We start from the raw sequence: 12027 nt of genomic DNA on the forward strand, positions 1-12027 counted from the left end.
GGACTAAAGGCAGGGGTAAGGTCAGATGACTGGCCGGGCTCCTGGGGTACTGCAGGGGCCATAAACCAACAGGAATTAAAGCAGGATATACATGCCAGGTTATCAAGCCCGTTTCCTGGCCAGTGCAGTTTAGTAGCCCACGACACATTCTCTCGTGCTTTATCTACAGCTCTTGAACAGAGCTTGCTGCTATTCATTTCTGGTCACTAGGACTTTGCAGCTCTTACAATGACCTGCAGGCTGGTTTGATCCTACCTGCAAAGGCTGTCTTGTCTAAGGAACAAGAAAAAAATCCAGTGTATAAAGGAACGGATAAGAACATATTCCTGCGGAGACGAGTCCCTGAGGTTTTAGGGTTTCATGCACTACCAGCAGGTTCACTGGACTTGTGAGAAATGTCCATACCACCAGTGTTTTAAAACCTACTTTAGAGAACATACTGCTTTTTCTTCTCTTTGGATTTTCTAAAGGGAAAGTTCAAGAGACTGGAATGCAAGGGGGGGGGAGAAAAAGCCACAAATAGGATCAGTTCCAAGAATATCAGCTACTTGTCAGCTCTGCAAAATAGCTGTTAATTTATAGAGCAGAAGTGTGCAGGTTCTTTCAGAGCCATACGTCAAAGCTTTCTCACTATGATATCTGGCTTTATTTGGCCTTCATATTATGGACCAAATTGGATTTCTCTGGTTCTGGATAAACCGCACAAGGGTGATGTACACTGTGATTTATTGCTGCAAGTGCTTAAAACGCCTCCCACTAAATTTGTAGTGACCTTATCACACTATTAAAACCTGAAGTAAATAAGTGCACTGAGTAAAGGTTAACAACACCTCAAATAAAACAAACAGCAAACAGAGGGGAGAGGAGCTTCTTGCTCCCATTGCTGGCACACTCCAGGGAATGAATTTGCTGCACGGTCTGGCAGCACAAGAGAAGAGCCCAGAGGATGCAGAGCCATGCAGAGATAATGAATGGGGTTTAACTCCCCAGACCAGCCCCCAACCCTGCAGCCCTCTGAGCACAACAGTTTTGTGTGGGGTTTTCACCTCCAGAAGCCCCTGGGTCAGGCCTCATAAAGAACAGCATCCCTCAAGCTCCAGCCCAGGCTGGGTAATGACAGCAGCACAGAGGTTCACAGGAATCCCTCTGAGCAGGGAGCCTGCATCTAGGATCAAAGCCCAAAAACCACTGAAGAAGACCCTTTACAAAATCACTAAGGGTTACTTGTACTGCCAGGAGTTAAGAAACCAGCAGCTTTCATGTTGTGCCCAAAAGGGACTGTACAACTCGTTTGCCTGCGTTGGTCAGATCCCTTGGCGGAGTGCGAGATGTTCCCCTCTCAGGCCATGACACCCAGCAGTGAGCCCAGGCAGGTCTGTCAAAATCCGGGCAGGTACCACAGAGATCTCTCCCACTTCTCAAACAAGATCCCCTGAGCTGGACGTTCTCTGTCCCCACACCCTCCTGTAGCCACAGCAAGACCCCGAGGGCTGAACCCATCACACCAGAGGTGAGAGGGCAGCTGCCCATTCCTGGAGCAGACTTAAACCATCAGATAACAAATCAGTAACACAAAGTTATCACTGTCCACCTTTTCAGTGTCCCAGTCAGTTCCCCTCTCCAGACAGAGCAGTAACTTAAGCAATAGCTCTACAGCCAAGGGAAGATCCTCTAGAGAAAGAAATTTTACTCTGTGATCTGACAAGAGAGTCGTCATCAAATCTAGCCCAGAGTTTTAAACAAAGGCTGTTATCCCAATAATAATTGTTTTAGGTTTATTTTTGAAAGACCATGCATAGGCCATGCCTTCTACTGTCTCACACTAAGATTTATAAATTATCTTATATATGAATAAAAATAGTATCAGGAAGTAGAGAAGCCCTTACAGAAACACGGACAAAGTGAACAAATACAGACACTGACCCAGAGAAAGAAAAAGAAACATTTAAACCACTGATTTAAACAGGCTCCTTGCTGTTTTGCAGAGGGAGATATTCTCATCTCCAGGTGCTCGTTGTTACAGCCAGATAACAATAATGCCTTGTGCAAATGAGAGCAATGGAACACACCTTCCTCAAGTCAAAGCTTGCTTAAATGAAAAGCAAAATTTAGGGGGGAAAAAGCATTTTTCACTAGAGAACCTCAAAAAAGAGTGTTCAAAGTCCTCAAAACAAAAGAAAAAAAAAACAGATGATTGCTGAACAAAAGCTGAAGCAGGTTTTATCTGTTTGGCCTCTACATTTAGAATTATTTTTTTTATTCCAAAGTAAATATTCATTTCCCATTTCAGATAAGTGCAAAGTTCTGAAAGTTTCTCCCCAGACATTAATCTGTTTGAATATAACATTTAGTCCTCCCAGCCTCATTTTCTCTCTGATACATCACCAAAGGTGAATCAGGTCATTAGAATCTCCTTCCTTCTTATTCCAACAGCAGTTGTGATAATAAATTCATTATTTTCATAATTGCTTTATTATAATTTAGTAATGGATTCACATTAATTTCAAAAGTCTTACTATGAGGCATTATCCAAATAAAATAAGAAACAATTAAAATTAAATTTATCTAAAATCCTATTTAGAAGGCATTATCCAAACAAAATAAGTAATATGTAGCATGAAATTTATCTAACATCCTATTAAAAATTATAACTTTGAGGCCAAAAAGAAATACTTTACATAAAGGCATACAAAATAATTGACTTTTTATGCTGTGCTTTTGAAGTGAGAGCAGATAGCCAGTAATAGTGAGAAAACAAACAGAAATGCTGGGCAATCACAAAGGCTTCAAGCCCCCAGGGCTGATCCCAGCAGCCCACCCAAGCCCTCTCCTCTCATCCCGTCTTCCATTTTCCCTTAGAAACTCAGAGATGTTATTACACCAGTGACTCACTTTTGCCAGGGCAGCCAGAACTCCTTGGGAAGCCTCTTCCTGCTGCCTTGAAGCCTTCAGGTTAAGAATTTCTTCTTCTCTGGCTGCAGTGAAGCTCCATGGCTGGTGTGTCCTCCCTGCCAGCCCCAGCAAGTAATCACAGCCTCACCTGAGCAGTTTCCCACCCCCACAGAACCTGTTACCCCAAACCATGGGCAGCTGTGGGGAGCAGCTCTCAGCCCCTGATCACAAACCTCTTTTCACCTGGTCTGACCTGGGTTGGGTCACTTACTCAGAACCAGAGTCTTCCAAGGAGAAAAGGCTTTGAAACCAAAGGCACCTGATGCCCCTGTCTTTGTCCAGCCTTCATGCACTTTCTTTGGAGAAATCACAGCAGATTGCTGTTTGTTCCCTAAGGCTCCTGAGATCTTTGTGGCACCATCTACTATCTAGAGTTATAAATTTCTTTGTTTGCTGCTCTGGGGAGTGTGTAGCTAGGTCCTGCCTCAGACTACTCTCTTGAATGTCCCTCCATTAGGCTGTAGCCACTTTTAAATTACAACCCTCATAATTTTTTTGTTCTAAGCATTGTTGAACTGTTCTTGCTGGAAAAATGTATTTTCTCTGCAGTAATGGAACATGTATTAATGCTAATCAGCCTTCTGTGTAACAAATACATGATAACCCTAACACATTTCTATAGTATGTCTCAATAACTAGGTCATATACAGCAATAAGAAACAATGCTACAGATCAGATTGCCATCTGTGATGCCCCACATGACAAACAGCAACACTTTATTTGAGTAACTTGATCTCAGCATCCAGTTTTACATTCGAGAATGTATGTCCATGTTCAGAAACATATTAAAGCAAACACTTAACTCCACCCGTCAGTTATCTCCTGTCTCAGCCTTCCTGAAATGAGTCATTAGTTGTATTTCATCTGTTCAGTTCCAAAATCCTCAAATTCAGCTGCAAAAATGGAACCCCTTTGATCTTAGATTGCCACTAATTCATAATTGATAACCCAGTCTGGAAGGAAAGGAAAAGCTTCGTCCCCATTAGTCGTTCCACTTAATATGTTCTGGTGCTTCAATTATGCAAAACCCAACTCTCAGGGTCTGATTGCCTTCCAAAATGTGAGTCAATGGGGGGAAGAGAAAAACCCAGATTGAATTATTCCAGCTGTAAATCTTTGTAATAGCATTGATGTCACGAGAGCGATACTCAACACCGAACAATTCTGTTTGTTTTCCGAGCCGTTGCTTTGTAGAATTCCCAAGGCATCCATTAATGACTTCAGAGAGCTCAGAGTGGAGAAGGACTTGTTCTCCCTCACTTATATTTTTTTGGTCAGGTCATTAGGCTCTGTGTTGTAATGACCCTTTTTGGCCCGAGGCACTAAAAGCCTTGGAGTAATATATGACCTGGTAAGTGAGTAAGCGAGGACGAATAATTAACACAAGTAATTCTGCTCTTTATTTTGTAGAAGAGAAACCGTCACTTCTTTCTGAAGACATTTGAATTATAAATGTTAAAAATATGAGAACTGTGAAGAAAACAGCAACGTGCAAACATCGGTGGGCCAAAGCATGTTTTTCTTCTGGGAGACTGACAGAAGCAGGACTACACAGCAGGGAACTCATCTGCAAAGGCAGATATGCCTGCAGCACCTCATGAATAACCAGCAATCAAAAATATGGATACGACTGCACCTGTGTTCTGTCACCCAGCAAGTTGTTGGGCTTAAAGAAGAATCTTTGAACTTTCTTTTAGACAAAACTGTACAACCACACAGCAAACTCCCAGGAATCAAGAGAAATTAAAGCCTGCAATTGCACAGGTGCTGTTCAAGATGAGAAGTATCACCTGTTCAGGACATTTTGGTTCCACAGCTCTCCAGAATTCAGACACATTAGCACAAAAAGAAAAAATTCAGTTTGGTTTTCTACTGGCTTGTGTGAAGTGTGTGATGTACTCCATGTTCTAGGAAGTTGTGAACTGCAGGTGGAAGTTCTCCCAGAACAGGACCAGGATGAGGCCTCTTTGCTAGAGGGCATCACAGCTTTTCTTTTTCAGGTGCATATAGGATCTCCACTCTACCTATCACTGATTTTTTATAGACTTCAATCTCTTCCACTTGTCCTCAACTGTCAAACTTGGTCAACAGGTCCTGACTGCTGGGAAGTCTGGGAGATATCCAGTGCAAGGGCATAACCTTCCTTTCTGTGTTAAACTATGCTAAACACAAATATTTTTGGAGCAGAAATTCACATCCACTCTTTTATGTACAATGAGTTTCCCACAGTGACAGAGTAAAGTCAAAGGCTTAGAGCAAATGGAGGGAACATCTTCACATTGCAGTTATTGCCAGAATGTGTCAAAGCCATCACATAAACCTACTTGCATTTTCTGGTACATTTTAAGGGCCAAGCCATTAACCTCTTACAAGGCTAAATCTATCGAGTTCTCCAGGCTTCCCTTGCTCTGTAATTACTTCCCTGTTGAAACCTTTCTGGTACTTGGAAATTGCGAGGTACACCATGCTTTTTATAAACAGACAGATGCTACCTGTCCTCACAGACCATTCCCTTTTCCCTCTTTCCTCTTTGTCACGTGCTGCAACACACTTGCTGTTACTTTTGCACCCTTGGTATTCTCATTCTCTCCCAAATTTCCTCTTATTTCTTAAGGGAAACACATGCCTCAGCCTTACACAAGTCTGTGAGAGCACTAGACTGTCAGATGGTTTCCTTGGGCAGTGCAGACCCTTCCCCACATCCCAGGGTAGGGGCTGTCCTGCAGGTGACAGGGGCTCAAAGCTCTGGCTTTGCTGGCAGACTTCGGGAATCCTGTCTCGTGGCCAGCAGGACTGGGACCATTGATCCTGGGCCAGTTCTTGCCTTATACTTTGCCTCTTCTGCTGCATGTTCTCCTGTTGTTTTTATTTTTCACAGACACCTGGCAAAAGAAAAACAACCCTGCACCTCATAGACATTTTAATAATTCATATTCAACTTCAGTCACTGCAAGTTTAATAAACAAGTACTTATTAGAATACAATCACTTCTTCTTAAAGCGGGCACTTTTTAGGGATGAAATCACAATAATTACCTGTAAGAATATGTATGAATAGCAAACATTCAGTCCTCCTGTTTTCATTATTTTGTTCATTTGCATGAAAGCCTTCCCTACTGTTCCCCTTGCCTCTGTTTTAGCAAAGACTTTGCTTTTAATTGGACTGAATATTCAGCTGGGTTCAAACCTAAATTTGTATGTAAAAAAGCTATACATAGCAACCTGCTCATCCTGGAATCCATTAAAAATAACAGGAGGGATTGAAATGAGATTATTTCAAGAGCTCTCTTGCATTCATAGGAAAACAGATTTATTGCACTTGCAGCGAAGCTCTCCCAGGCAAGGGAGATGCAGGTGATAACATTGAATCCTCCTAGTTTTTCCTCTTGTTCACAAAGCAGAACCACGAGAATTTCTGAGCTAATTTCATACCTGAAAACCATCTTTGCATGTACTGAAAGCCTGCTCTCTGCACCTCTGCTCAGAGTCTGATCTTGCTGTAAGCACAGCAACACACCAACCCCGTCCCTTTCTGCAGCCTCCTTCCCTCAGCCCTCCCTCAGGGATGCACTGCAGGTCCCTGTGAAATTCAACTTGGCACTAAATAGAAGCAGTGGAGAATACTGTACAAAACTAAAATAAACCAGACACTGTAAAGTTGCAACTACAATAAAAACATCTGCAAGAGCCAGGAAAGCAGGTTGAAAAGCTGATAAATCCTCAGAGAAGGCAAGCCCAGCTACCTCAGCATCACGCTGCCAGAGGAGGGTTGACCACATCCTTACCACACACCCCTGAGCCAAGCCACCCTCCCACAGGGCACCAATGAAATTTGGGCTCACGGCATAAAAAGCAGCATGTTGCCCAAAGAACAGACCAAATTGCAGCCTGCCATCTCAGCTGCCACCCCTCTGGGAGGATGCAGGCTGTGTTTTCATTCCAGGGGAGGTTTCTTATTTCTCTCACTTAAAAAATAGCTATTTTCATAAAGAGCATCTTTTCTGCACTCCCACTCACAGCAAGAAAATGGAAAGTGATCCAGAGACTTTAGATTTCTCCTTCCAGCACTTGACAGGGGAAGCTTCTAGGAAGAAAAAGAAACCCCACCTTAACAAGATAATTAATTGTTTTGGGGGATGTGTTGTGGAACTGTTTTATGGAAGAGAACACAGGGGGAGGACAATTTTGACTTTCTCAGCAAGGAAAAATAATAGCTTTATAAGTCAGAGGCACACACACCCTAAGGCTGTAGCTGAATTTTTGAAGGGCAAGTCCTCTACTAAGACTTGCCTTACTGGTTGCCCTGCAGTGACCTCATGCAGCAGTCCCAGAAGAGGCATTGAAGTTGCCATCTCCAAAGGCACAGGCTTGGATGTTCCTCCTGAAGAGGATGCACATTTAACTCAAGGGCTACAGAGGCCAGGTGAAGGAGCAGCATGTTCTCCCGTGTCAGGTAACACATGGCCTTTCAAGCTGCTCTTCAAAGCAGAACATCTTCCCTTGCACCACAGAGCCACATGCAGCTCTAGCTTAGGGTCCTGGTGAAAGGTCTGTGCTCAGAGGGGCTGTGATTAGAAGCCAAATGAAACAGAGTAAACTTATAGAGGTTTTGAGAACGTGTTTTACTGACTGCCACACACCCCTTTAGTGTTGAAAGTCTGTTGATCCCAAAAGGTTCAGGCTGCTAAACAGAAGTCACAGGAGCCAAGGTGGTTTTCTTTGAAGTCTTGCTTCTAGTTGCTTACACCTTCCAGCTCCCACAGTAATCGAGCTGCAGCTTGGTGCTCTGTAGATAAAGGTCTTACATTTGCACTATACCAAAAGAGCTCTCAGAGCTCAAGAGTCATTCCCTGCACCATGCAGATTCCTGTAAAGCACAGTAGGGTCTTTTGGTCCCATTTTTTTCCCTTACAGATCCCACATCACAAGTTTGTTTGTTGTTTGGGTTTTTTCTTAAGAGCAAACCGAAATAAATCGAACATCAGTGTGGCTCAGGTCTGTAGCAGATCTTTAGCTGATATAAATTAACAGAGCTCTGACCCATATTCCTAATTCACACTTCTTGCCAAGCCAGGAATGGGTGGTGAAACAAACCCAGGGAGAATATAGTTAACTGTATGAGCCTTGGCTTCAACAAGGTCAAGGACTCATCATTTACCTTCATTTTGATAGTCCTCATGGCAAAACTAGAAGAGGAAAGAGGAATTTGTTTCATTGTCCTGGAGTTCATTCACTCTTGCATTTTATAAGAGCCTGTAACTCGTGTCATCTGCCAACTCATTTTCCCTGGTGCACTGGCAGAGAAGAATGTTGGGCAAACACAAAAATCCCCCCAAAAAATACTGACCATGTTTGGATCTAACCTAGTTTGGGAATCTCTGGGATGCAGAGGAAGTTGAACTGGCTACCCAGTTCCGGCTGTGTAAAAGCACCCTGGCTTCTTTTCAAGCTTATTTATGTACAGATCAAACAAACAGACTTCCGAGCGCTTTCATTTAACTTTGATGCCAAACTTTGATGTTTTCACCATTTACAGTAATCATTTTTATGTGCATTTAATATTATTTTTTTAGTCCAAAACACTACACATAAAAAGACCAACTTCATTTAAAATATGCAGCATTTTTGCTATTTGAAAACTCTGCATTTTTAATTTGTTTCTTATCAGCAGAGTACTTCTGGGGCAAAGAGAACATCAAGTTTTTAATGCCTTTCAGTTGATTTAAATTAATATTTTATGTTTCTATTCAAAAGAGCTGGCTAATAGAAGGGTTCTGACATTTTTTCACACTCTTTTTCTGGCATGTGTTATACGCAAAGTAATGGTTATTTCTCAAATGTTTGGTGCTTTATTCCACTATAAGTACCCAAAAGATGACATTTCCACACAGTTCAATGCACTTGGATCGCTGCTCAAATGCCCTGTGCCCAGGCTGGGGAGGACAGGGACCCCAGTCTCTCAAGATTAAGATTTACATCATAATATATCAACCCTTTGCTTTAGAGGCAAACACCTACCACCTACCTTTGTGTGCTTTAAAGCCCCGTTGCCCCAAAACAACCAAATGGCAAAGTATTTCTCTCCCTAGTTCTGCCTCTGCCAAGCTCTTTCCTAAGAACATAGAAAGCCACAGATAAGAGTGAAGCTTTTAATCAAAAGGGGCCTGAATGATTTCTATTGCATTTAATAACCACTTCATCACTGTCTCTAGATGAAAGTGCTGTATTGGATTCCATAGCTGACAACAGTGGTGAGGGAGAGGATAGTCTTCAATTAGGAAGCTGCACCCCTCTCCTTCGAAAATTGATGGAGGAGGACAGTATCTGAATTTCCTTTTCACTGCTGAACACTCCACCTGTCTTTAATCCAGGTAGCTCAGGGGCTGGTAGCAATGTGGTACCAGCAGGATGGAGCTCAGTTTGTATTGTATTGCAGTATTTATCAGAATTAAGGTCAGAATGATGCCATGGTCATAATGCCCAGAAACCATCCAAGATTCTGCTAAGAAGACAGTCCTAGATGACTGCTAAGGAAGCTGGGAATCATTTCCAATAGGCATCTGCTATACAGAAACAGCGTTAACCTAGGACAACTCATATTTAACCTACAGGATTCACCAAACAGAGATGAACCCTGGGCTTCTGAAAGCAAACACAGCTTGTTAAGTTGGGAATCCTGCTTTGCTGCTCCTGTTTAGGGCACAACTAACCTTCAGCTCACTGAATCAAGAATGTCCCTGCAAGCAGGAAAAACTACCCCTCTGTTCTTGACATACCCACATATTGTACCAAACATTTTCTTCCTCTGTGTTGGTGTATACATGCTCTTACAGCCCTCAGCTTCCCCATGGGCCAGACTACTCTGAGAATTTAATGGGCACACAAACCATTATGTTCCTCAGTTGAAAGTACTGGAGTCAACCAGGATCAGCTGTACAAATGAAGCAGCAGAAGGTCACCACCCACATATGCAAAGCCCTCATTGAACATCTCACGAGGAGGATTTTAGACACCTCTGGAAGCACAAACTCTTCTAGCACTTTGGTTAATGGGAAGCAGTTGAACTGCAGCAGAATCACTGGGGATGCAGGCTCTCACAACTATCTCTGCTTACAGCTACCACAGCCACAGACAGATCTACTAATAACATCTGGAAAATGAGGGAACTTAGGAGAGGACCATAATTACTGAGCCAAGTCCCACACAGCACAGGCTACTGCAGAGTTAGACAGCATTTTTACAAAAAGAAACCATTATTGCCATTATCCAGGAGGACAGAGTACAGGGGAGAAAGTTTTCCTCTCTAGGGCAGATGAAGGAGGAGGAGAGCAGTGAGAAGCAATCATTAGTAAAATAATTGGCTGCCTGCTTTGCACAGTTGCCACAAAATGTTTATGCTATCAGTGCCATGAGTGTGTTGACTTGCCAAAGTCACAGCTGTGCCAAGGAACTGTCAGCTGCAGGGGCTGCTGTTGCATTTCACCTTGTCGGTATATGATGAACCCCTGGGTCATCACCCCTATCCCCCTGCTTTCCCAGAGCCATATCAGAAAGATTTATTATTAGCCTCCTTCTGAAACCTAGAATTTTGGCCCCCGTGATTAATATCAGGACCAAATGTAACATCTGAAACCTGTTTCTGAAAAATGAAGATAGGATACTGACTGATAAAGGATCTGAATTAATTTTTTTTTTTTAAGTGAGTAATAAGTTCGAAGCTTCTGTGTAGACCTGTTGTTTTTCCCTGCTGTAGATAGAAAGAAATGTTAACATCTTAGATTCAGGCACAATGATACTGGGTTTACTCCAGGACTGTGCTGGAGTGGAGTAGAAATGTCATTTCATGAAAGTATTTTTGTTTGCTTCCCCCTCTCATTTTCCAACTAACTTTAACAAAACACACCTTGAAGAAGGAAGGATGCTTTTGTTTTGTATCAAAGATGATGGACATAAAAAAAGAACTCCTAAGAGATGCAAAAGTGGTTAACTGAGCACAGGCAGTCATTGCAAAAATTCCATCAAGAAGTCTCACTTATCACTGAGAAATCATATTAAAGAAAGGTATGGTCTAGGAAGGAAAGACAGTTACTTATTCATAGACTACATGGGCAAGGAAAGCTTCTAAGAACACAATCCTGAAGGCAGCTGCAGATCCCTGCAAGTCACTGCTGCTCTCAGTTCTGGGGGTGGTGAGCACACTCAGCACACTGCAGGATTTGCCTCTAATGGCTATCTGAGCCCAAAGCCAAACTGTTAAATTAATAAAATCCCTGCATGCTAGATCAGGACATGAGAAGATTGCCTGCGTTGCTGAGAGATTATCAAGTGAATAAATCTAGCATGTGATAGATAAAACAAATACCCATTAAAAATACAAATCTCCCAACACTGGGAAGAGAAATGCATTCCCAGCACAGACTCTGAAAGCCTTCAAAAAGACAGGCATATCCAGCATCAGAACAGATGGAGAAGATGAACAATAATTCCTTTCCAAGCATCCATCCCCACAAAAGCAGTGAGCACAGGCCCCCTAAAGAGACAGATAATAAGAGCAGAAGAAAAATGAAGAGTATCTTCAAACACCTCAGACTTGATGAGAACAGCTGGGAATCTCTGCTTTGAAGTGTGACATACTAGAGACAAACTGAGACATTTCTGGCTACTTAGCCAATAGTTCAGTTGGCATTGCCTTGATCTCAGAAATTTTCACTGACTTTTGTAGGTAAGAGAGGTGTAACTGCACCAGACTTTTGACCCTTATTCTTGGCTCCAGTCAGCCCACGGTAAATCCAAGTTTGAAATAATTTTACCCCTTCCCTTCACTGACTTTGGAATCCACCTCCCCTTCCTAAGGGCACCTCAGTTCTGGTTGTTTCACACTCAGATTTCTCTGGATATGCCTTGGTCAAGAAGATGCCATTTGTCTTCCCTCATTGACCTGCCTGCAACCCCATTTCTACATTTACCTAAGGCCCTGGGCACACTACGGGTGAAACTCATAACCAGTGTTATTTAAGAGGTTACTACCAACAGGTATCCTAAGCAGCTTCCCAATTCATATGGACAGGGCAGACAA

This window comes from Neopelma chrysocephalum, unplaced genomic scaffold (genome assembly GCF_003984885.1).
Source record: "Neopelma chrysocephalum unplaced genomic scaffold, ASM398488v2 Primary Assembly neopelma1_63, whole genome shotgun sequence".
Classification (NCBI taxonomy): domain Eukaryota; kingdom Metazoa; phylum Chordata; class Aves; order Passeriformes; family Pipridae; genus Neopelma; species Neopelma chrysocephalum.